Source organism: Cavia porcellus, unplaced genomic scaffold, assembly GCF_034190915.1.
Source record: "Cavia porcellus strain 051 isolate PalLab524CR breed Dunkin Hartley unplaced genomic scaffold, mCavPor4.1 scaffold_37, whole genome shotgun sequence".
NCBI classification, from domain to species: Eukaryota; Metazoa; Chordata; class Mammalia; order Rodentia; family Caviidae; genus Cavia; species Cavia porcellus.
In genome coordinates, this window is record NW_026947520.1 from 11,370,707 (window position 1) to 11,396,643 (window position 25,937).

A 25,937-nucleotide genomic window follows, 5' to 3' on the forward strand; every position below is an offset into this window, starting at 1 on the left:
CACCCTGAGGCCCAGGAAAGGGATACATAGTGACTTCAAGGCCAGCCTTAGTTACAGAACGAGAACCCGTCTTAAAAAAAATCTAACTAGAAAAAAGAAAATCTTTATAATCAATCAGATCTATAATTGATTAATAATAAAAGAAAGAAAGAAACAGGTATTGAGCACCTGATACCATCTGCTAAGGGAATTACTTTAGACTAAGAATTACATCTTATGCATCCTTTTAAATCCTGTATTGGCATCCACAGAAATAACAGGTTCTTAGTAAACGCTTTAAAGTGAATGGAGGCATAAATGGTACTGTTGGCTCTGACATTTGGAAACTACTGAAAACTGCACTACCATTTCCTCATCCATCCATATGCGGTGGCACAAGAAACACCAAAATGACACCCAGAATTTGGAGGCAGATTTATTTACGTCAATGGGCACTGATGGGAATCACTCCCAGAATATCAGGCACTGATGTCCGGTGATCTAGGACTTTTATGTGATGCACAAGCAGGAGGTACAAAATTGAGACAGAAAAGCCTGGCCATTCTTCTGGTCAGCTAGTGGGGTGAGATCATTAGTTCCAAGGATAGATTCATGAAGTCTGGTACAGTCAGGCATCTTGTATGTTCGGTTATGCTCTTATAGTTACAGGAGTCAAGAAAGTGATTACAAGACCGTGAAGCAGTTACAGAGCAAGGCAGTTTAGAAGCTAACAAAGTTCTACTCTCTTGTACAACTTTTCCCCTTCACATGCACCCAGGCTCGTGGTTCTTTAACACTGCGTCGGGGTGGGGAGCCACCCTCTTACCTTCTGTGGTCGGAAACCCTTCATTCCCATCTGTCTCGGCCTCTGCCAGTTTCCCAGTCCTCAGCAGCACCTCGGCAAAGCTCTCCACAGGGGGCTGCTGACAGGTGTCGAAGGGCATGCCAGACTGGACAAAAGCAAGGTCCACCTTTTAACGGGTATCTTTTTTAAGAGTTCTTAGAAGACAAAATTGTAGGATGCTACAGCTTCTGGCAACTTGAACAGTAACTTCTCACTAATGTGTACCATTTTATCTAGCATTTCAGATGATTTTCATTTCATAAATGTCTTCATGTGTCTGAAATCATCCACATAAAACCAATGAATGTCACAAGCTAGCACTATGCCTAGGAAGTACACTTGCAGGAGAATTTCAGTTTTCCTTTACACCGTCCACAGTAGACAACAGGAAAGCCTGTGTGTGAGAGATACTGCTCTTACCTCAGCAACAAAGGGATTCGCCATGACTGATTCATAAAAAGGATGACATCCTTGCTTTCCTAGGTCTTCATTGACTACAGTTCCAGCTGAGTAAGAGCCACCGAATTCTTGCCCCTAAGCAAAACAATGTGAAGACTAGTGACTGAAATGGGCATGGGCCAGGGAAGGAAGGGGATTTCAGGAGAAACCTGAGGTGCCTCTGTGACTGGATGGGGTCGGACACAGACATCCAGCAAGGGACCTAGGTGTGACAGCACACAGAAGAGCAGCACTGCGACCTGCTGCTAGCACCTCTTGTTTTCTGGTTCCTCTGACCTCAGTCAGAAACATCAAGCAGCCACCCTCACACACAGAGTGAGTCCTCCTCCTCAGTGCCAGGACAGTGACTCCAGGCGGTCATCTTGGGTGCCTTGCTGCCCAGCTGGAAAAACCAGTAAAGAGCCAAGAGCAGAAGATCTGAAGGAGGCTGACTAACACCAGTCTTTGAGATGTTAATCAGTCTTAACCACTCCACTGAACCACCCTGCTTGCATCCTGGGGCCCAGGGTCCTCGAGGCCAGGTAGGCTGCCTGAGGGATCCACTCTGCCCAGCCCAGCTCAGCCCAGCCACCACTCAAGCCTGACCTATTCATAGCAAGGGAACAGTGACACTGCCTCTTTCCTTCGCTGATGCTTTCACAGCTACTCTCACCCACACACACCTTGAAGACTTGTTCTCAGCCTCCCCGAGAACAACCCCATAGGTTCCTTAGCAGAGTTCATTATGGTCTTTATGATCACCTCAGATAGACTTAAGTTCCTCACTGGAAGAACCAAGTAAGAGATACTCTACCAGGTGAGTGCAACTACCTCCTGCCAAGCACTAGGAGGGCAACAGCAAAGATGCTGCTGCTGCTGCTATGACAGCTGATGTTTAAGAAACACTGTAGCTTAGTGTTAGACGTTCCCCCAAAGCCTCATGGGCTCACAGGTGGGCTTTGGGGAAGAGACTAGATCATGGGGGTATGTTACATTGGTTATGGGTGGTTGACACTGGACTATGGGTGTCTGACATTGATTCATGAGAGTGGCACTGTGACCCTGGACTGTGGGTATGTGGCACTAGCTCATTTCACTGAGGGGATCACAGCTGGGTGTGCAGGCGGGAGGTGAGTTCCTGTGGGCATGGCCTGGAGATAGCTCTATCCAGGTAGGTAGATATGTATGCACGTACACATGTACGTACACTCTTCTCCCTGGAGCTTCTGCTCTTGGTCTGCCATGTCCCGAGCATCTCCTGTCTGTAATGCTGACTGTAGACTGAAACCTCTCCAAGCCCTGGGCCCAAATAAACCTTTCCTCTTAACTTGTAGGCGGTGGATATTTTGTCTGGCAAGGAGAATGCAATGCAGACAAAAAAGTACAGTGTTAAAATTTTACTTAAGGATGAAACCCTTGAAACATCCAACAGAGAAAAGGAAAATGATCATAATCATAATTCAGCATGAAGTACAAAGTGATGAGAGATTCCTAGGTTCAACCTGAATTCAGGTGCAGAACAGCTCACCCAGCTGCATGGCTCACACCCTCTGGCCTCCTCTGCCCTGTGTCCCATGTGCAAAATGTCAGCAGAGCCGCTAGGCGCAGCCGCAGCACGCCCCTCTCTGCTAGCTGCTCATAGCCGCTCCGGTGTAAGCCACAGCTCTGTCCTGCAGAGAATGACTACACTGCTCCCCTCACTCCTGCCAGCAGCTGCCTGCATAACACCAACAGGACCTCACTATGATAGCCGTGAGCACATACTGCACCCCTCCACCCCCAGAGCCACGCAGCTGCGTCACACCAAAGCCCATGTGGCACTTTCAGGGTAAGATCCTGCTCCCCTTTGCTCTCACCCCCACACTCCTCCTGCTTGTTTGTGCTGCTCAAACCACACTTGACTGCTGTCATGACTCTGTCTCAATGCCCCTCAAAGCTTCCCATGGTCAGAGGTAGGGGCTCTTCACAGATGGCTGGACCTAAAGTGTGTGACACTGGGATAGATTTGTGGTGCAGTGCTAGGCTCAAGGGCACTGTGATTAAGGTGTGAGTGCTGCCAGCCCCGAGTAGCTTGGGTAAGATACTAGGGACAGAAAGACCCGTGCTTGCCCCTTGCTTGCTCATGCCTGCCTGCTTGCCGTGGACTGAAATCTCTGCAAACTGTAAATAAACAGTAAATAAACCTTTTCCCCTTTAACTGTGGCTCTGGGGTATTTTGTTTCAGGTGGGACATCTACTTTACGTTGTACAGGATGTCAAGCACATACCCGGGAAGGCTCTGTACATTTCTTTTTCATTTTTATCGGTACCGGGGATCAAACTCACGACCGCCTGCTTGCAAGGCAGGTAGTTATGCAGCTGAGCTAAATCCCCAGCCCCGGCTCTGTACATTTCTACAAGACTCAATCACATTGCTGCCCAAAACGGTGCTTTTCTGAGAAGCCTAACTTCTCTCTCACTCAATTTCCTTCTCCAGTGTCACTCGGGATCACCTCACTCATCTCCACAGCCCTCACCACCACCGTCACAGCACCACACAGATGCTTTTGTGCATTTCTACCAGTGAAAGGGATGTGCCATCCAGAAGAGAATTAACTGCATGTGTCGCCCCATTCTGTCTTCAGTGCAGAGCACAGCACTTAACCCACAGAAAAAGAGAATGTGCTGCATGGATCAGGGCTAGATGAAGGATGGATGGATGGGTGGGTGGGTGGATGGAAGGAAGGAAAAATGGAAGCATAGACAGATGAAAGAATGAATGGAAGGGAAAATGGAAGGACAGATGGAAGGATGGATCCATGGGTGGATGGAAGGAAGGATGGGTGAATGGAAGAGAGGGAGGGAGGAAGGAAAGAAGGGAAACTCAGTGAGTGTTTGGGATAAACTGATATGGTTTTCTAATGTGAGAGTAAAGGCCTGCAGTTCGAGAGCACAAAGAAGACAGCAGAGAAAGCAATAGCTGAACTGTCCCTCCAAGCAACTCAACTGCTCCATGCTGGTCCTGATGGCACTTTCAGAGTGTAACCAAGGTCTGAGATATGGCCCAAGCTGGCTCCTCACTCTGCCCAACTACAAGCCAGAAGTACCGCCAAAGTAAACATTTTCTTTTTACCCACTCAGTTTTAACTCTTACCTACGACACCCCCCCTCGAATGTGTGCCAGTGTCCTTTGCACCTCCACGAGTGTGTATCTCACTCTGTGAAACAGATGGCTCCCTTCTATCCCACAGGTGGCCTAGATCTCCCCAGAGGTTATTTTAATCATCAAAGATGCAGCAGCACTAAGAACTGATGTACACCAGGGGCCTGGCTTTGCAATGCTGTGCGCTCACCTGGAGGGGCCGGAGGTAAGTCAGAGACCTCTTCCACCACTGCCTGTTGCTGATGGCCTGCAGCATGGCCCTGGTGGTCGTCGTGGTGTTGGACAGGACTTTCATGGTGGTGGCAGTGGTCCAGCGCAACAAGTCAGCCGAGCCGCTGCCTGGACTGTCTGGCTCAGCCTTCACCGGCCGAAAAAGCAAGAACAAAAACACACAACATAAGTAAAGAGCAGAGGGTGACAAGGTGACTGCTCAGAATGCCCAGACAACAGACATGAAGACAAAGACATGTTAAACATCATCCTTTTGGCCTGGTTTGATCTCAGGTGACACCCAGCAGGGGAACACGGACCTTGGTCCAAAGACACGGGGGTTTGACCCTTGGGGTCAAGCAGTAGGAACTCTCCTCTCTTTGCAGCTTTTGGGCTCTTGTCTGGGAGACCAGCAGAGACCACGCAAGCTGTTAGGCTTCTGGCTTGAGGGCATGTCCGTAAAATAATCAACTGCAGTGTTTTAAAGTTGCAGAGTTCACAGCAACAGAAAACAAACCTCTCATTTGACCACTCCTGCACAAACCTCCATTTTATTCCTACCTCTAAAGGGAGCGAGTCCGCCGAGTAACAGTGCTCACGATTTACCCAGCCCTGGCTGCTTGTGGCTGCCTGCATTTATTCTGGACTGCTGTCACCATAAAAACAAGCCAAAACCACATGGTTTCCAATGAGTTTTTTTACCTAGGACTATCAGAGTAGTCAAAATTTTGATAAAAATCAAAATTACAAATAAGAACTTAACTATGAAAACAACCTAGAAAAATGAACGGCATATTAATAAAGGGAAACTCATGTTAAATTGCTGGTATTAAGATCAATCATGGCAGCGCCTCCCAGGCTTCAGGCTGAGCCTGGTACTGCAGCTCTTTCCGCCGCAGGCCTAGGCCCTAACAGGGGAAAAGGAGCAAGTCTCCTGACTCCGTCCCAAGGACATTCCACTTGTGACCTGCTCTCCTCTGGATCCAAGGCACACAGTGCATGAACTCCAGGAGGGAGACTACAGTAGGAACCATAACTCTGCCACTTCTGGTTTTCCTGCTGGTGGATTGCGTGTTTCCATTTCTGGCATGTTTTCCTGGGGTGGTAACACGGCTCACGTCTACGCTGCTGTGCGCACCCACATCTCGGCAACTTGGCACTGTCAGCGCAGCACTGCAGGCAAGTTCCCTCCCAGATTCCCACCCCACCTGCACCCCTGTGGGCATCAGATCTAAAATCCTGATCTACACCATAGCAGTTATTGTTACCAACTCTCCTGAAGCCTGCATCCTTTAAGTGACTTTATAAGCTCTTAATTTGCCATTAAAAGCAAAAAAAAAATGTTCTTTATAATAGCTAGAACTGAACTTGATTGAGTCAAACAAGCAATGACCTGATGAGATCACAGCCAGAAAGCGGAGGGCTAGGTCTGTGATACTGAGTATGTTCTGGGGTGCAGGGCGCAGCTGAAACCTGCAGCTGCCCAGGGTGGATGCCTTCCTTGGTCATCTTGGAGAGACTCTTCCAGGGTGCTGGGCCACGCACACACATACGTGCTCAGTATGTGCATTTACTTAAACTAATTTATTTTTCTATGTTATAAAACTCAGGTAAGCTCACAAAAGGTGGCCTTAAATAGAACTGTAGGAGAAGAAAGGACGATATTTATTCACAGTCCCATGAGTAAAGACAATTGCCAGCATGTAATCTTTCTCTCTAACCCACACATAGGCTTTGTTTTCCTTTTTATTCTGAGACACAGTCTTATTGTGCTGTCGCTGGTCTTGCACTCCTGGGCTCAAGGGAAGTTGGCCCCTCAGCCTCTCCAGAAGCTGGGACCAGGATGTGGGAAGCCATGCCCAGCTCCAGGCCCTTTCTGATAACCCACACAATGCCTCACGCATGCCAGGACAGCACCCTACCATCCAGCCATACCCCAGCCCCTGGCTCCAGACCTTTAGAACACATTGTTTCTGAAGTAGAAATTTCCAGAGAGTGCATGAAGAGAATACATATAACTAGCTGATTTTTAACACACACACAACGGCAGCCTTCTGACCAGAATAGGCTACCACTAGAATTCCAGAAGCCACCCCTGGGCTCACCCTAGCCACGCCACTGCCGGGACAAACGCTGTCCCAACCTGCACAGCATGGAGTATTCTGCCTGCCTTTATACTTCACATGAACACAAATTCAACACTACACAAATTCATTCCTATTTCTGTAGATAGTTGAAGACTCTTCAACACATCACTGTCTCCAATGAGACTTGCGAATACACCAGGATTTACCCTTTCCTTTGTGGATGAGCATGGGGTAGACGCCAGCTTTGAGCGAATACCAGTAATGCTGCCCTGACCACACCAGCAATTATCTTCCGAGAACAGTGTGAATTTCTAGGTAAACAGCTGGTAGTGGAACTGCTGAGACATACAGCAAGAAACTGGCCAGACTTACTACACTGAGTTGGATTTTCCTGGAGTGGCTGCACCAGTCTCCATTCTCACTGGCAATACTGAGTCGTGTGTCTCCATGTATGACTCATGATGTTTCATGCCTTCTTACTGCACGATTCTGCTAAGTACCTAACACCTTTCAGTGGTTTTGATTTGCACCTCTGCAGTGATAAGGAAGTTGGATGCCACGTCATATATTTTTGGGCCATCTGAGAGGCCTCTGTGAAGCTGTTGCAGCCTTTAGCCTATTTTCCGGTATCTTGTCTGTCTTTATTACTCACATGCACAAGATTTTGATGCATTCTGGATACATATCCTGTATTACAGGCATTAATTGTAAATATGTTTTATTATTCTGTGGATTACCTTTTCATCATCTTAATGGCACTTTAAATTAGGTAATTCAAGTTTGTAACTTTGTAATTGTTCCTTTTGTACCACATCTGAAAAAAATCTTTGCCTATGCCAAGGTTATAAAAATGTTCTCCTAGGTTTTTCTTGACGTGAAATATTTTTGCTCTAGGTAGAACCTTAAGACCACGTACTACCATTCTTGTATCCATTCATAAAGATTATATATGCAATTTAAATGTGTTTTCTATCATATATATAATAATTGTTTTTGTCTGTCCTGATACAACAGTAAGCTGTTCAGGAGCAGGGGCACTATCTATGTTTTATACCCTTAGAGTATGTGAAAACTTCTGCAGTTTGGAGCTACAAGTATGTCTAAGAAGTCTGGTCTTACTACTCCATTAAAATGTTTGAGGGCATATTTCCAAAAACCTACTATGTTATGTCTATTTAGGTAAATGTTATTCAAAGAAGCTTTCATACCATATTTTCAATTCCCATTCATCTTTAGAACCTTCTTAATTGAGAGGGCATACTGAGTGATTTTAATGTAATCAACTAAACTAAGTACAGAATTAAAAATATAAACATGATAAGAAATATAGTGCTTAAACAGAATATAATTTAATTTGGAGGTAGATCAAACCAATTAAAAGATGCCTAAATATGTGAGCCATAAAAGCATTATTCTATTTCATAAAATGATCCTACATTTTATTTCTTCTTCACATGGATGGGCTGGCCTAAGACAGGATCTTTAGAAGACTATTTCAGAAGTTAAATGAAATTCACATACTCAGAAATCTGTGTGATAAAAGGATTTTCTGTAAGAGACTACCCTAAGGAGAATTGCAGAGGAGAAAGAAGAGGCTCATTTAGACCAGAGAATAAGCATTGAATTCAAGAGCCATCATCAAGATCATAGTGTGGCCAGAGTCCCAAAAAGGAAAATAGTTTTCTTTCAACATCATAATAATGAGAAGAGAAAAAAGACGTTAGGCAAAATTCACTCCTGAAGTAATTACTGCTGGCATTTTTTATACTCATAGAGGCACATGGCTAATTAATTGGGAATGTATAACAGTTAGAATACATTAAATCCCAAAACCAAATCAACAATTCCCAGCATAAAATTTAACATTAAATCTCATTAATGTCAAGTGTGCTACATGACTCTAAGGTTAACTCATTAAGCACTAATAATATTTTTCAAATCCTACAACAAAAATTCCATTACCAAATAGGACCACAGGAACAAGGGCAGCGTCACACATGGGGGCACAGCTCGCAGCTCACGGCATTGTCAACTGTGCATGATGGACTCACTCCCAAGTCATCCAGCAATGGAAGGACTGATTTGGCAGAAGGTACGCAGCAACCAGCAAGGTGACAACAGTCAGGCAGTGCTCAACCCAACCTGCTAGCCCTTCCCCTTCAACACAAGCACAGACAGAGCTTCTCTATAGTGAAAACTTGTTGCAAATGTCACCAGCTGAAGTCGTTCAGACTGCACTCCTTGGGCTACTACGAGAAGCGCCTCCCGGAAGCAGCAGCAGGAAACACTCCATGGAGCCCACCACTTTCAGGTCTGGCTGCCTTAGCTCGGGTGCTGAAGAGCAGCCCCAGCTACCTCTCAGCTGCTTTCCCTTGCAAAGCAGGAGCCCCCTGACACTTCTGGAGAAAGTCAGTTCCTTCCCTGGGAAACTGAATGCACGGGCAGATGCACTTCCACAGACAGAGTCATGAAGAGATACGCACGGCGAGAGGCGACGACTTCAGGAGATTCAAGGACCAGCCTTCTTGAGTTTCCTAGCAATCTTGGATCGAGATTAAGGAAGATGTATTCAAGAAAAAATAGATGTGTACAAAGCATATTTCTATGCCAATTTTTAAAATTACTTTTGGTGTATTTGGATTCTAAATGCACCCACAAAGTAAGTTACTAAACACCTATTTTTGACATGCCTAGGTTTAGGACTGAGCTATGCTTCCTGCTCCTGAGGGCCCTATAGTACACTAGGAAAGGGGGGCAAATCAGGCAGTTGCCCTTACCCCAAGAAGTGAGAACCTTCCCAATCAAAGCCCATTCCTACCCTCCCTTCCACAGTGCTCACTTGCCCACCCTGGCCGAGGACACTTCCCTCATTTGTTCATCACTACGGCAACAAGCGCCTAGGACACAGCTGTGTTCCAAGATGCTGGAAATAAGTGCAAAACCAAACAACTGCCTCGGAGAATTCACACTGAAAGAAGAAAAGAAAGAAAAGAAAGCGTGCCAGGAGAGACAGCCGAGTGACACCAGACAGCAAGAGAGTACAGTGTGGCTGTGTGGGGGCCAAGGGCTTCATGTGTGAGGGCGGGAAGGTTTTCATAAGGTGATGAAAGGATTTTGCCCTAGATAGGACACTACAGCAGTGGGAGGCGGGACCAAGAGACATTTACCTTGAGGTCATCTTCCCAGTCCCCCAGGCAACTTACTTGTGGCGAGAAAAGAGTTCCAATCAGCTACTCCAGCATCAGCAATGCCACCTTTAGGCACCACCCCAGACAAAAACTATACGTATGCCCTCCACAGCACGTGTACAGCAGAGAAAGCCAGGCCCCGGTGGTCATGGAGTTTCTCTCTGCATCCTTAGAATAAAGGCCATTTTTATTTTTATATTCTCTTTTTAACCGCACTGAAAATCCTATCAGGTGACATTTCAGAGACTCCTGCGAGGGCCAAGGGGACCTATCAACCTCATGTTAGGGAGGAAAGCATTGAGTAGAAGCAGCCAGCACAGGGGCCTAGCTGCCAGGCATGCTGGAGATGTCTGAAGGCAGAATACGGATGCTGCAGGTGGGAGAGGGACACAAAGCCAAACAATGTTGGAGAGGACAGCACTAGCGTCTTCATGGGACCTGCAGTAACTTAGTCTCACTCCAAGTGAAATACTTTAAGGCAAGGTGCGCGCAGTCAGGCAAGGTGTGTGCAGTAAGTAATCACTCTGGCTGCCTTGGTGAGCACAGACGGGGGAGAAGGAGTATAAGTGGGAGGCCCATGGTGTCTCCTGGGGTCCAGTGAGGCAGAATCACGAGGCCAGTGAAGGAGTGGCAGTAATGGGAAGGAGTCCAATTCCAAGTCCACTGTGAGACACAGAGCCAAAAACTCAGCCATGTGGTGCTGAGGAAAGAGTCAAGGACCACAGGAAGGTTTCTGATGAGAACAACTGAAAGGATGGAGCTGCAGTTTCCTGACATGGGAGCCTCTGCAGGAAGACCACTGTTCTGGGGCGGGTGCTGTGGGGACAGGAAGGAGCCTGAGAGCACAGTGATAAATCAGGGGTGGGGTGGGTGGAAGGGTCCAAGCTGAACAGGTGTGTAACATGAGCTCACTGGTGAGCAGAGGCAAGCTACTATGGCAAAGTGGTGAGGAGCCAAGGCCTCGCAAAGAATAAGTAAGGGAAGAGAGGACGAGAAAGATGCAGCCCCTGCTAAGCCAGGCATGCAGCGGAAGTCCTCAGAGTGGTACACACTAAGCCACTGAGAAAGCAACACCATAATTCTGCCTGGAAGAGAAGGCAGTACCATACCCCACCCGGAAACAAGCAGACCAGGCAGATGCATCATCTTCAGAAAAGTCTGCAAGTGGATTTAAACAGCAGACCCAGAGAAAAAGTAAAACCCTATGCCTTATTGCTAAAAGCTCCTTGAAAATATCACAAAACAAATGTATTAGAAATGCATGGAGCCAGGTGTGGTAGCACATGCCTTACTTAGCACAGGAGGCTAAGGCAGGAGGATCATTATGAGTTTGAGACTAACCTGAGCTACAAAGTGAGCTCTAGGCCATCCTTGACCCTGTCTCAAAAAGGCAGACAAGACAGGCAGGCAGGCAAGCAGGCAGGCAGGCAGGCAGGCAGGCAGGCAGGTAGGCACAGGTGCTATGAAAAAAGGCAGGGTAAAAGTCAACAACCCTGGAATTCTAACTGCTGAGAGGAGGTGAAGAATGGAGATCTAAGCTGTAGATTCGCCAATTCTGCCCCTTCCTGTGCTGTGCTCCCTGTTTAAGCAGCAGACTGTCCCTGCTAACACAGTACCTAGAGGCAGACAGGGAGAGCTGCCCGCACGCTCAATGGTTTTGGACCAGGGAGAGCCCTGTGTGCCCGGATGGTGAAGACCAAGGGGTGCCAGCGGGCATGCTGAGCATTTCGGAACCATGCCACCCTCCTATGTTACATCAGGACTGTGCATCCAAGCCTTCTCAGAGAATGCTCCTCAGACAAGGTCAGAAACAGGAAAAGTATCTTTCTGTAAAGTGCTTGCATCAGATGGTAACAGACAAAGTGTACACTCACACTGCAGGCAGAGAAACTACACAGAGTCAGGAAACCCCCAGCCCTGAGTGACAGTGCTCAGGCACAAAAGTACATGCATTAAATGGTCAAAGCAGTTCAGTATAAAATAGAAAAAAGTGGACACAGTCTAAATGCTCAAAAGGAAAGGAGATGACAAATAAATCGTGGTACACACACCCAATGAACACCATGCTCTCATTACCTAAGTGGTCAACATACAGTGAATGACGAGGCCAGAGTCTATGCACAAGAGTATAAAGCTCAAGCTGCAAAGTGAAAACAAGGACAGATTCACCTTAGTTAAGAACAAGCAGTCAGAGCAGAGCCACATAGGAAAGCTGTCTATCTCAGAAAAATGTGGAAGGGTAAGCACGGGCTAAAAGTGTTAACTTCTGAGCACTGAGATTCATCAGAGCAAAAAAAGGGAGAACTCTGCTTTTAATGTATAGCAACACCTGTGGATTAAATCACTTTTATATTTTAAAAAGCAGAAAGTATAGTCACGCCATTTATCCAGGTATACATTAATAATGTTAGCAGATGTTAATATCTTACCACAGATAATTGCCATCTTTTTTTTACTTTTAAGAAATAAGATATCCCATATTTAAATCTATTAAGAACAAATTAACATGAAATATAAAAAGAAACATGTGGCTCTTTTACATTAATTTTTGTATACGGTATACTGTAATGTTTAAATTCATCTTTTTGCATGTCATGTCTACCTTATTTCATATAAAAACATAGTTTTATTATTACACATCAATAAATGTGAGAACTAAAAAACTAGATAAAAAGCAGAGGAGTAAATCTTCACAACATTGCATTAGGCACAGATTCCTTAGGACATCAAAAACATAAGCAATGAAGGAAAAATATTAACAGGATTTTAGCAACATTAAACACTCTTGCACTTCAAAAACCACCACTAATAAAATAAAAATTCAAGTCAGACATTGAGAGAAACACATTTCAAATCACAAATCTGATACAAGACATATCTGGAATAAAAAGAAAAATATACCAAAAACCAAAAAACTCTTTTAGATTACTAATGAGTCAAATGACCCAGTTTAAAAAATGGGCAAACTATCTGAATAGCCATTTCACCAAAAGAGATATAGGAATGACCAATCAGTACACCAAATGATGGTCACTGTGATTAGTTACTAGGTATACAAATAACAACATGATGATGAGACACATGTGTGAGCATGGCTTTAGTCAAAACTCCAGGGACAGAGCCAGACAAAGAGCTAGGCAGTGAGGAGGGAGAACTGGAATCTAAACACATGCCTCGTGGGAATGTAAAAATGGGCAGCTACTTTGGAAAATACTTTGGCTGTTTTTTCTAACATGAAACACAAACATGCTACACAATATAGCAATTCTACTCCTAGGTACCTGCATGAGAACTGAAAACATATTTTCATAAAGAACTTGAATATTGGCATTCACGTTAACATTACCCTAAGAGCAAAGTGGCCACAACTCACCTGTCCATCAACAGCGAGCAGGAACTGGTGCTGGCTATGGTGCTGAAACAACTGCCATTTCACTTGCTTTTATTTAAGCACAGTATTTCTAAAAATAGTATAGTATTTCTAAACAATCCATTTAAAACACTCCAAATAGTTCCATGCGTGGACCATGCTTGAGTTTTAAACATTAATTAGTCCAATTGCATAAATGTGTGGCCACTTGAAATGATCATAACAAGTTTTCCCACAGTGAAAATGATTTTTTTAATGGGAACCCTGTACATAATCCATTTCTAACTCTAATTAAATTTATCTGGAGAAAACACCATTGGCTAAGTAATATAACTAATACTAGTTAAACAAAAATATTAATATGCTCTAAGTGGCAGAATTCTGTTTCATCTAAAAGGCATAATAACCAACCGGAAATGTGTAATTTTGTAATTACTTCATAAAGTCTGCATTTTGTTCTATTTATAAGCAAGAATCTTGTTCAGTGAGATAAAAGCATTATCTTAAAATTTGTAGTATCCACTTGTACTAATGCAAATGCTACAATATAACAATTATATCTTTATGTTGCTCGGATATATAAATAAAATCATTATTTTCACAACTGAGGTAATGAAAGTCTTGGGCATTACACAGATTACAGAGTCAGCTCTCATTTGTGAGTTATAATTTAATGTGGTTATATCTGCTGTTGATGTTTGAAACACAGCATCTTACAGCTCACACTATATTTTAATCTAGTAACAGCAGCTATAACATCCTGAAATGTGCTTCATGAATCAAAGCCATAATGTGTTCATTGAGGGCTTGGATTGGAACTCTCTGGGCTCTATATCTATTATGATTTGGGGGAGCAGAACAAAGGAAGACAGGAAAGCTTTTAAGGACAAAAATACTCCAGAAACGAAGTCAACATGGAAGAATCCCTTTCCGTCCCTAAGAGATTTGCAACTCTTTTCAGAGAAGCCACAGAGGGGCCCAGCCGATCTTTTCTGGTTCATTGCAGAAGTAAAAAATGAGAAACTCAAAAGCCCCGAGAGGTTTTCACAGGTCTGGAATAAGCTCAGGGAGCAAGCTCATTGGGAAGCCATGGTGACTCCACCGTGAACACAGCGGTGACGCAACCCTCACCTCAGCTAAACCCAGGTGGATCTCACAGCACCTGTGAGACAAACTGAAAGTTCTTCATTTTCATCCTGTGGATTTTAAAATTAAAACTCTACCTCCTGTTTTTATTTTTTAACACAGCCTAATCATTATGCGCTTTATCAAAGGTTCACTGGGCCCTATGTGACAGGCACTCTGTGAGGACAGAACAGAGATTAATGACACACTTCCAGTTACCACATCACAGCACAAAATGCAGAATCAGAAAGATGCACGCACGCTTGGGCAACACAGGGGAGGGAACACCTGGAGGCATCAAGGGAAACAGCAGGGAGGAACAGCAGGAAAGGGGTGAGAGTCCCAGAACAAGACAAGAAGGGCAGCAGAGGCAGAGGAAGGGCCATAACTACCTGCAACACCAAGGGTGCAGCAGAGCCCGGAACTCACAGACATCTGCAAGGCAGCCCAAGAGCCAGGGCCAGAGACATTTGGAGGGAGATGGAGCAGGACACAGGGGACCAGAGGCCCAAAGGACCCAAGTCTTGGGTTAAGATTTCACAGAAAGAAGGTCATCAAGCAAAATAAGGAGAGACGGCGGGAAAAAGGGAAGCAGACTGTAGAGATGGAAGGAGACATGGGAGGAGGGGAAAGGGGAGTCCCAGGACTGAGATGCCATGAGTGTGCATGCCAGTTCCCCAAGACCAGCACAGCTGCGAGTCCTGAACATGTGCTAATCGAACAGCTCTTCTGAGGAGAGCAGGGCTTCAGCTGCATTCTCAGAGCCAACTCCTCCTTCACGGGTACCCACCAAGCACCGGTGGTCCCTGGCTACTGTAAGCACTGCTCGATCCTACACAGCAAATACAGCAGACAGCAATGTATTTCCATGTGCACTGGGGCAAACCAAGTAATTGCCAAGTGATATGGTAATCAATGAAAACATATCTAGGGATGAGGCGTTCCACAACCTGCGGGCTCCTAGAAATGCTCCAGCTTCCAGCTAGGGAGGACAACTACAAGTCCAGTCTGCACACTGTTGTGCATGCTCCAATGAATGCTGGATTTTTCACAGCTGTGATGTCCAACGTAATCCATACGTCTTATTTGACTATAAATGAAGGTTAAATATAACTACGAATGCAACTCCTTACTCACACTAGCCATGTTTCCAGCGCTCAAAAGCTGCATGTGACTGGTGGTTACCACTCTGGCCCGTACAGCTGTGGATCACTTCCCTCACCAGGACAGCACTAGTGGTCAGCAGTCCTGTGTCCAACACTGCAGCAGATACAGGCATAGACTTCACAAGGCGAAATGTCACCCCACAAACCTCACTGAGAGCCTCGAGTCACTCAGCACTGAAGAGGAACACACATGTGTCCAATATGTTCACCAAGTTCCTTTTTAATTCAAAAGAAATGGGACTGGCTATAGCCATACACACCAGCAACCCGAGCACTCTGGGAGGCTGCAGCTCCAGGATCCAAGTGGAAGGACAGCACAGGCAGCTTAGTGAGATCTGGCCTCAACAACAAATAAACACAAAAAAGTCTGTGTATACAGCTCTGGTACAGTGCCTTGACTTCCCAGCACTACACAAGAAGGGGCTGGGAACTGCACACAACCTACTGTGGGCAAAGCCTACATACCTCTGCCCTGACTCCATGAACAGATTCCACAACAGAAGTTTTGTACCAAAGTACAAAAAGTACTACACAGTGCATGAGTACCAGTGTGCTCATTAAGATAGCTTCAGCCAATTTACAAGAAAAAGCCGTGTGCACCTAGCTTCTGGTCTCATGTATCTTCCAAAATAAATGCTAGAGGAGTGAACAAAATTTTACACTATGGAGAAGATGACCACTTGACGGGATAGTGTGGTAAAGAGGATTGTTATCTCTTAATTTACCCAGTTAAAACATCAGAAACTGGGCTGCTGTCATTTAAGTAAAAAGCCCAACCCCATGATGTGGGGGTCATGAAAAACTTAAACCCACATATCAAACACTGATCTACAGAAAACAACTGTCAGGGATATGTGCCTCCTCTTTTCTCTCCCAGATGGACTACCATGAGATACACATACTGAATCAGTTCCAGTAACTTGATCCATAAAAATCTCAACAAAGAAAAGACAAAGAACAAAAGTTTTGATACAAAATGGGTGATAAAACAACAGGTACTTCGCAAAAGGAATCTCTCCCGAGATAACTCCATTTCATGTAATTAGAAAAGTGACTATCAAAATCATAACTAGAGAGCCAGCCCAACCCCTGAGTGCACACAGGCAGCATCAGGACCCTCTTACGAGCAGTCAGCTTGAGCCAGAGAAGCAGCAGCCAGCCCTACCCCTGTAAGCCTGATGGCCACCATCACGGACCTATAGCCAATGTGAACTAGCAGAACCAGCCAGCCACACCACGGAGAAACCGAATTATGTCTGGAGAAGTCCAACCTGCACTCCACTGCCTCCCCAGGAACCTAGGTTAGGAGAAACCCAGGTGCCTGACCCATTCCCCTGCAATGCGGATGGGTGACCAATTCAGGAAGTGCCTCAGACCCCACAACTGGCTTGTTCAGAAGAATCCAGGAAAATGTCAAGACAAAGGAGCAAAAGGCAATCTCTGGCTTCCAGCCCGCACAGAACAAGTCCAAGAGAAACACACATGGAAGAAATTAAAAGCTGCTTACTTGAAATTTCTGGGATGATGACACCTGAAGTAAAGAAACTAGTTCATGAGGCTGTAAAAGAAATCAGAACAGAAATAATATCTCAGGTAAAGGAAGAGATGACAGGCATAATGAAAGGACTGCTGAGCATATCTTAAGAAGACATAGATAAAGAGCAGCATAGGAAAATGATGGAAAGTGAATAAGCAATATAGGAAAGAACTGGAATGCATGACACAGATTCAAAGAGACTTCAGGAAATCAAAACTTCCATCAAAAGCTGCAAAACTGCCTGAACAGAAGTGAAGATAAACTCTCAGACCTTAAAGAAAGGATTGCAACTAGTGATTGACAAAGGAAAGATCTCTTAAAAGGAAGAAGGAACCAGGAAATAACAATTCCACGGCTGCAAGACAATGCAAAGAAAAAAGACTGACAGGTGTCAGCGAAAAAGCAGAAGTCAACACAAATGACATAAAAAGACTTTACTCGAGTAATAGCAAAAACTTCCCAAGCATGAGAAAAAGACCTGACATACAGATAAGTGAGATATACAAAACTCCAACTACCTGCCCATAATCAAAATAAATCTATACCCAGACATACAATAATCAAGACCCCAGAAATTCAGCACAAGAACAGAACATTAAAAGCTGTTAGAAGAAACAGATCTCCTATAAAGGAAAATCCATCAGAATCATGACAGATTTCTCAACACAAACCATCAAGTCAAGAAGAGGTTGGAATAAAGTATTTCAAGTCCTCAAAGAAAACAACTTGCAAAAGTATCTTCCAAAATTAATGGAGAAACAAGATACTTTCATAACTAAGAATAGCTGAAGGAATTCATGATGACCAAAGCAACCCTACAAAGAGTACTGAAGGATACTCTAGACAGAGATAAAAAATGACCATTTTTCCAGGAACAGCAGCAGAGGGAGATCACGGAATGCAGCACTCAACTGAACAGAGGGGAAAAGTAGGGAGCCAATGGCAGGAAAAGAACATGGCAGAGATGAGCCAGTGCACAGTGGCCATAGTCATTAACATAGATGACCAACAAAAATAAACACCGGCAGGATGGAGTAGGAGAGAGGATCCATCAATATGTGGTATACAAGAACATGTAACTCAAAAGGAAATTCATACACTAAAGGTCAAAGGAGAGAAAACAATTCTTCATGCAACAGGAAACCAGGAAAAAGCCAGGGTAGCTTGCTTATTAACCAGAGAATGCATAAGAAAGATATGGTATTTTTATATAATGGAAAGCTACTCAGCTAGAAAGGACAATCACAGGGCTCTGTAGGTAAATGCATGCAACTTGAGATCATGTTCATGGGTGAAATGGTTCAGACTCACATGGATGAAAATTGTGCTGTCTCGCTAGTGTAGGAAACTGAAGGCAATGGTGGGATCCAAAATGTACAACAGATATTGTGACAGTGAAAGGGAAGAAAACGTCTAAAAAGGGAAGGTGGTAGCCACCATTAATTTCCCATTGTCTTGTTTTGAAGTCGGGGACCATTTTCATTGTTCTGTTTTGTTTAATTTTATTATATCTGATGTTATAGGTAGCTATTTCAAAGATAAGACACATTAATATAGTCATTATTGATTTCTTGCTAAATTCCAGGGGCTTTCCTATTATCTTGTTTTGAAGTCCTCTATCATTTTCATTGCTTTATTCTGATTGATTTTATACTGTTTCATTTGATTTTATTATATTTTATAGTATAGGCAGCTACTTTGAAGATAACAAGAGGCATAATAGTAGCCATTGTTGATTTCCTATTATTTTGAAATGCTGTATTGCTTTCATTGTTTTGTTTTGATTGCCTCTATTCTGTTTTATTTTGTTTAGTTTTATTTTCTGCAAAACAAAAAATAATTTAAAAATCATAACTAGATACCACTACATGCTTAAAAGGATAGGTACTGAAGAACTGAATTGGCATATGTGATAATCCCATTGTCATGGTTAGGTTTGGTAATGTCAACCAACTGGTTCTGGGATTGCCTAGTGGATTGCTGGAGGATACTTGTGGATGTGTCTGGGAAGGTCATGGAGTCGTGGTCTTGGAGGTCCATGTCTGGTCCCTGGCCACTTCCTCTGGTGCTGTTTTCCTATTATTCTAGTCACCACAAACCATCTTTGCTCCACCATCTTTGTTCCACCACACCCTACTGCCTTTGTGTTCCCGCCTTAGAGCTAGATGACTATGGACTGAATCTCCTGAAACCATGAGCCAACAAATTAAACCTCTCCTCCTCTAAATTGTGGGTGGTGGGTACTATGTGTCAGCAATAGGAAAGCTGGCTAATATACATGCACTGCTTTAAAAGTATGATCAGTTAAAATAAAAGTACTTCAGCATTACCTGGTTAGATTGGATACATCTACATATAACAATGCACACTTTCAGTGCCAGGCATATTTGTGTGCCCATGCCTGCTACATACATGTACACAATGATTATTTTTTGACGTAAAATAGAAACAAGTGTCATTCAACATTAGAATGGATAAACTGTAATACATATTCTAATAGCACAGATGAATCTTGTAAGCATAATATTAACAGTGTAACATAAAACATAAACAAAACGTAACATAAAAAACAGATAAAACAGTATAACATAAAAAACCGAAAATTACACTACTGTGTTAGAGTGGAGCAGGTATTAAATTATTTAAAATAAAAATAAAAACCACAAAGACTGGCTATAGGGGCTAGCCAGGAGAGTGGTGATCTCTGCAAGAGGACAGAAGGGCGAAAAGTTCTACGAGAAGAGGCCAAGAGACCCAGTAGCTGCTTACATGCTACTGCTTTACCTGCAAAGGGACTTCATGGATTTTTTTTGTTGGGGAGGTGATAATTTGTTGAGCTGGACAGTTCGGTCTTGTGACCTTTCTGTATAATGTTACACTACACTCATGGCATGCCCCACTCACACTGAGGTCAGCTGACCCATCTCATCTCAATGCACTCCAGCCACTCCCCAAAGTGGATTCCATCCCCTTCAGCTCACCTCATGAGGGGCCCTACCAACCACTGCCGAGACACTGACACCCTCTCCTCCTTCCACGTGGATTTGGGAATTCACTCTCTGGTAAAGAATCTGAAATGGGAACAGGTTAGGTCACAAAGGAGATGCATTTTTAAATCTGCCTCTCATCACAGTGGAGGCTTTAAACTGAAAAGTACTTTCTCCTTTAGAGAGAAAAAACTGCTGTTTCATGGAGTACAGTGTTTGACACCTGGCTTCCTTCAGGACTTTATAAACAGCTTCACAAGGAAGTAAGAGTTTCAGGAGTGGGAGTCCACAGTGAAAAACCTGACAGACAATGCAATGACCACCTGTGAGATGGAAATGTGAACTGTGAGGATACTCAGATTGCTAGTGTTGCTCAGTGAGCCTGGTCCTCTCCAAGCCACATCTGAGCTGTGCATTTTAGGAAATTTCAGCATCCCTAGCCAAAACCCAGGCCCACCCAAGGGGCCTCAAGAAGGGGGCCAGTACTTCTTTACCATGACCATTCCCACATGATTTTTATTGCAACTTCTTCACAATGTAACTATCCCCTTAGACTCAACAATTTATTTCGTAACTTACTTCCAATTTGTCTTGAGGTAGTCTGTGCCATTTGCTGTATATTCCCAAACCTCTTATGTGTGACAACCGGGTTTTCTTCTACATGTTAGAATTCTCACATTACCAAAAACCCAGAAAGCCCACCAGGGTACCCTGGAGCACTCACTTGGGCCTCCAGAGAGCTCCTGGCTGCCAGGAGCAGTTCAATGCTGCCTGGTGGGCAATGGGTCAGTGCGAAAGCCAGGAGCTCCTGTCGAGTGGCCAAGTCTTGGTAGCCTTCTGCCTGTCCCAGCTGGCTGCAAACATCCCAGCTTTGAGAGTAACCTGCAAAACCAGAACAACAGCAAAAGAATGATTTCTGGTAGCAAAGTAACACTCAATATAAGATGACAAACAAAATGGACTCCTGCTCAGGTTTTACAAAGCAGAACTATAGTTATTAGTGATACATTTGGCAGCAATGTGTAAGAGTCTAAGAGAACAAAGACTAAGCTGAGCTCTCACCCAAGGCGTTCAGAGGTACTCCGGATGTGCTGCTTACCGACTTCCCAAGCTTAGATTAGCTGAAAATGAGCACAAGCTCTCGCTCAGTATAAAGGTGGCTATCTCAATTCCAAGGCTCAGGCCATGGTCCTATCCAGCTGCTCAGCACTCTGTGCCCTGCGCCACTGCAAAGGGACAATGATAACCCCTCCCTCTGGGTTCCTGAAAGAACAGTATTTAAACTGCATCTGAAAGTGCACAGTGCTACATAAAGTGACAGCAAGACCAACAGTCACGTGGGAGCGTTCACATCACAGGAAAAGGCAGCCCACCAAGGACAGGGACAGAGGGAGCCACCGACTCCCAGGAGAGGTCTTTCTCCTACACAATGTTACTATGTGAGCGCTGGATGGGAAAACTGGATGAGGCTGGTGCCAGCCAAGATAGTCTGGCCCACAGCTGACCTGAACTCTGAAGTCCAGCCCACTCATAACTAACTTTGCCCCACCCGGGGCCTCCCCCTCCTGAAGGAAGGTATGACAGTTAAAGGAGACCCGCACTCCCTCCACCTGCTTGCCCTGACCAGGCTCTCTGTCCTCTCCTGGCTGCTGCCTGTGGAGCAGCCAGCTGCATTTCCTTCTAACGTACACGTTTATTAATCCTTGGAATTGGCCCTCCACCCTCTGAGCAGCTGACAGCTCAGACTACCTGGTGCACCACAGCAAGAGTCTCAACAGGTATCACAACAATCCTCAAGGGAGCCTTCCTCATCATCACAAGTGCCAGCAGGGTTTCTGGCTAAGAGTCGTCGTACACACAGGCACAGGTCAGGCTGGGACACACAGCACAGTGGGGCAGCGCATACCCAGCATGTATGAGGTCCAGGGTTTAATCCTCAGCTCCAAAGAAAAACAATAAAAGTGCATGGATCATTCCCACACAACTCCATGACTTCAGGATGCAACGGACTGGGCTTCAAGTACTCACTCCGGTGCAGAGTACTAGGGACAGGCAAACAAGCGGGTGCAGGGTCCATGGGACGACTGCTTCCCGTCCTACCAGGAAGCGAGTCCTCCAGGTGAGACACCTCTACCACAAACCCTGCCCTCTGGGAACAGGAATCTCAATTCCAACACAGAAAGTTTTAAGGATGCAAACTACTCCCCAACTTTTCAACATGACCTTGAAAAGCACTGGACTCAAAGAATAGAAATACTGACTATGGAATCAAATATTGCATATACTTTTAAAAAATCTTACTTTTTCATTTATGCAGCAAACACATAAAATAGTATGAAAATAGTTTACATGAAATTGTTCTTATGATTATGAACATAGTTTCAACACAGAATCAAGAGCAACCACATCTCAGATAAACTGGATGGCCCAGCCCATTACAGTATTAATAGATACACACCCTGCAGATATGCTTGTGGCTGCTGAGTAAATGTGTCCATAGCAGAGCTATGGTGAGCCTTCCAGAAGCCTGGCTGCTTTCAGAACACACCTTCCCCCACCTCGACACACATGCAACACATGGCACAGGACCACGCAAGCGCTGCTCACCCATGGCCATCAGCTCCTGACAATGCATGTTGGCTGCTTTGTAGTCATGGAAACAGAGGGCCTGCTGCACCAACAGGGTCAGAACCTGCCCACGCCGCTCTTCTGAGTCCTCACCTGCAAGCACAGATAAATGCTTTGTGATCGTAGCGTCAGCAATCCACCTAAAAGCTCATTGGCAGTGATTTTCAAATTAATTCAAACACAAAACACATGGGGTAGATTGATTTTAAAGGGTCAGGGGGCAAGAGGGTAACTGCAACTCTGACTTCTCAATCTACCCACTGTCCATGGGAGGAGCCTCAGCTCTGAAGAGATCAATGATGAATATCAGCTGCTAATTAAACTATGCAGATGCAAGTCTAAAAGCAGAGCAGTCTACAGCCAACTGAGTAGCCTTGATATCACTAAGGTAAGGGAAAGAGAATAGGCCCATGCTTTAAAAGCAAAGATATAAATGGGCTCATAGACGAAGTGAGTGGATGAAGGTCACACACAATGTCACAGGGCTTATCTTAAAGATCCCACTGGTATTTACAAAATGGGACATAAGTGTGGGCAGAGTGCTGACGACGCTGGGAGGGCCCTTCTGAGCCTGCCAGACCCAGCCTGGGGTCCTCTAGGCTGCCTTCACCCCAGAAGCGCAGCCCAGCTGCATACCAGTCTGTCCCAGTGACACAACCGTGGCCCAAAGGATGTTTTTCTGAGCCTGATATTCAGCGAAAAAGACGTCGGGAATGACAGATGCCAATCCTGCAGCTTAGCATTCCAAAGCCTCACCTGCAACCCTCAGCAGCTCAGCAAGGCCAAGGAGCTTGGCAGACTGCTTGTAGCAAGTGGGGGACTGCAAAATACACTCCTTTATGAGGCTGATCCGGTCAGCACGCAACCGCACTACAAAAGAAAAGACAGTAGAGGCTTTTAAGTGGGGTATTGCAAAATGATGTCATGATTACCCTAAGATAAGGCCACCAGACAGAATGAAAACCATCTCCAGACCAATGGAAACTAAGGAAAATGTGCATTACAGAAACAATAGAATTAGCATTGCCTCTGAATAAGTAATGTGCAAAATGGCTATTTTCTACATAACCAAACTTCTAAAGCCAGCCAATGAATAATCATTCCAAAGGTACAAACATGTATCATCTTTTCAAGCACCAAATTAGGACACACTTTAAAGGAGGCTGTATTGTCGCAGCAAATTTCATATCCTTCCTGTAGTGCCAGTCCTTCCACCCTAGCTTCATCCCTCAAAACCCACCTCACATCCCACACACCCCTTTTCTACCTCTGTGGCACCACTATTCTGCAGGGCAGGGTCATGCCAGCAACCACTGTTTCAATTCAACAATGTTCTCTGAAAGTTAAGCCCATTCCTCTGGTTTAAGGTAGACATCCAGGAAATGGACCATGTTTCATGCAGCAAATTCACATTATGAGAAAATGAAAGGCACAAAGTAAAGACAAACCTTTAGTTAAATGGCATCAAATATGTTTTGGGAATACATGGTGCTTATAAAGTGTAAGTTACTGCTTCCATTTAAAACAAACAAACAAAATATGCGTTAAAAGACACACTGCCATGAATTCCCTCAAGCTCCTCCCCTTCACTTCAGACACACTCATCCTACTGTCTGTGCCACTTCCTGTAGCAGCTCTGGAATCCTCTTTCCTGAGGGTGTTCAGTTGCACTGTCCTGGCTGTCTTGATGCCATGCATGGATTCAACATGTGTCCCTTTCATGGTCAGTGTGACTTTGGGGGAAGAGCTGAAAGCTGCACAGGGCCAGATTCAGTGACTAAGGTGGATGAGGACATAGTGTTGTGTTTTTATGAGCTGCCTTTCTGCGGGATGATGCTCAGCAGCAGCAGTCACCAGATTTTTTTCTCTCTGTCTCCTGGTAAAGAAGCTCAGGAAGGAGTCCAGTGCTGCTGCAGAAAGCAGCAACAACAATGAGATGAGTGCATCTGAAGCAACGGGAGGATCTGGGAGTCATCAGTGGCAATGTGTCTTTTACTGTACTACCAGCCAGCTGTGAAGGCCAAGAAGATTTGGAGTTTTTCACTATAGCACAATCTATCTCACAGACACAACATACACAGCACGCACGCACACATACACAAGCATACTTTTCCATAACCTACTTAAAACAGTCATGGGTATTTTCCTGAGTACCAGCTACAGATTCGTGGATTTTTTCCAGGTTCAGTAACACAAGATGACGATCTTACAGGTACGTCACCAGCCTCATCCAGTGCTCCCGGTAGCACTTGCCAAGAATGCTATCACCCCAGTACCCAAGGCCTGGAGTTCTCACAGCCTTCAGGTGAATCACCACTCCCACCAAAGGGCACACTAGCTTCAGCCACTCGGCTGGGGGCTTCCTCACCAGTTATGCTCTCGGTCCAGCTCAGTAAATCCAGCCAGGAACTGAACCCCACAGCAGAGATGGACACACAAGCCCAGTGCTCTGTCTCCTGGTGTTGTGAGCAATGCAAGCCAGTAACACTTACGTATATGAAATCCATTTGGAGAATGGGATTCTAACACTGTGATGACTGTGTTCAAATGGCTTTTTACCTTATTTATGTATTTCTGAACTCCTCTGTAACTGCTACACCAGCTCTCTTACTGTTGATTTTATGGCACAAGTAACTATATTTCAAAATGTGATTTCTCAGTTAATACCTTCAAGCCTTATATGTCATTATTTGTCCATGCATTAAGGGAGTGTTTGACTTCTGAGATTCTTTGAAAGATTGAGTTGGCAAAGTTGAGAAAAAAATGCATGTACATATCTGTTAATAACTGAAGATACCTCATTTTTCTATAGCTCTTACACTTACATCTCAAATGCTTTTTAAATTATTAACACACACACACATATCTCGGGAAAAGAACACATGAACACACTACCCTGCCTACCGGTTTCGTCACAACACTCGGCACAGACAGCAAATGCCATCCGAGCACAGCTGAGAAGCAGCCAAGGCCGTCATTTGGGATGGTGTTGGAGTCCACAACATAGCCACTGTGACTGTCTTGAAGCAGAACTTCAGGCTGAGCAGGACAGGAGGCATGAATGTGCAGCAGGTGGTCTCTCCCTGAGGCGGGGAATTCTGTGAACAAAGGACTACCGCTCACAAATGGAGGGCACAGGGCAGGCCTCCTGGGTCTCAGTTCCAGCTGTGTACCTGTGTCACCTTCAGCATGAGACCCGAGCTTCTGGGGCCTAGACTTTATCACCCTAAAATCAA

The 25,937-nt window shown here is 44.8% G+C and overlaps 1 pseudogene; it reads right to left on the reverse strand.

Moving 5' to 3' along the window:
- LOC100722210 (NBAS subunit of NRZ tethering complex-like) overlaps window positions 1-25,937 on the reverse strand; it is a 185,600-nt pseudogene that overhangs the window by 36,939 nt on the left and 122,724 nt on the right.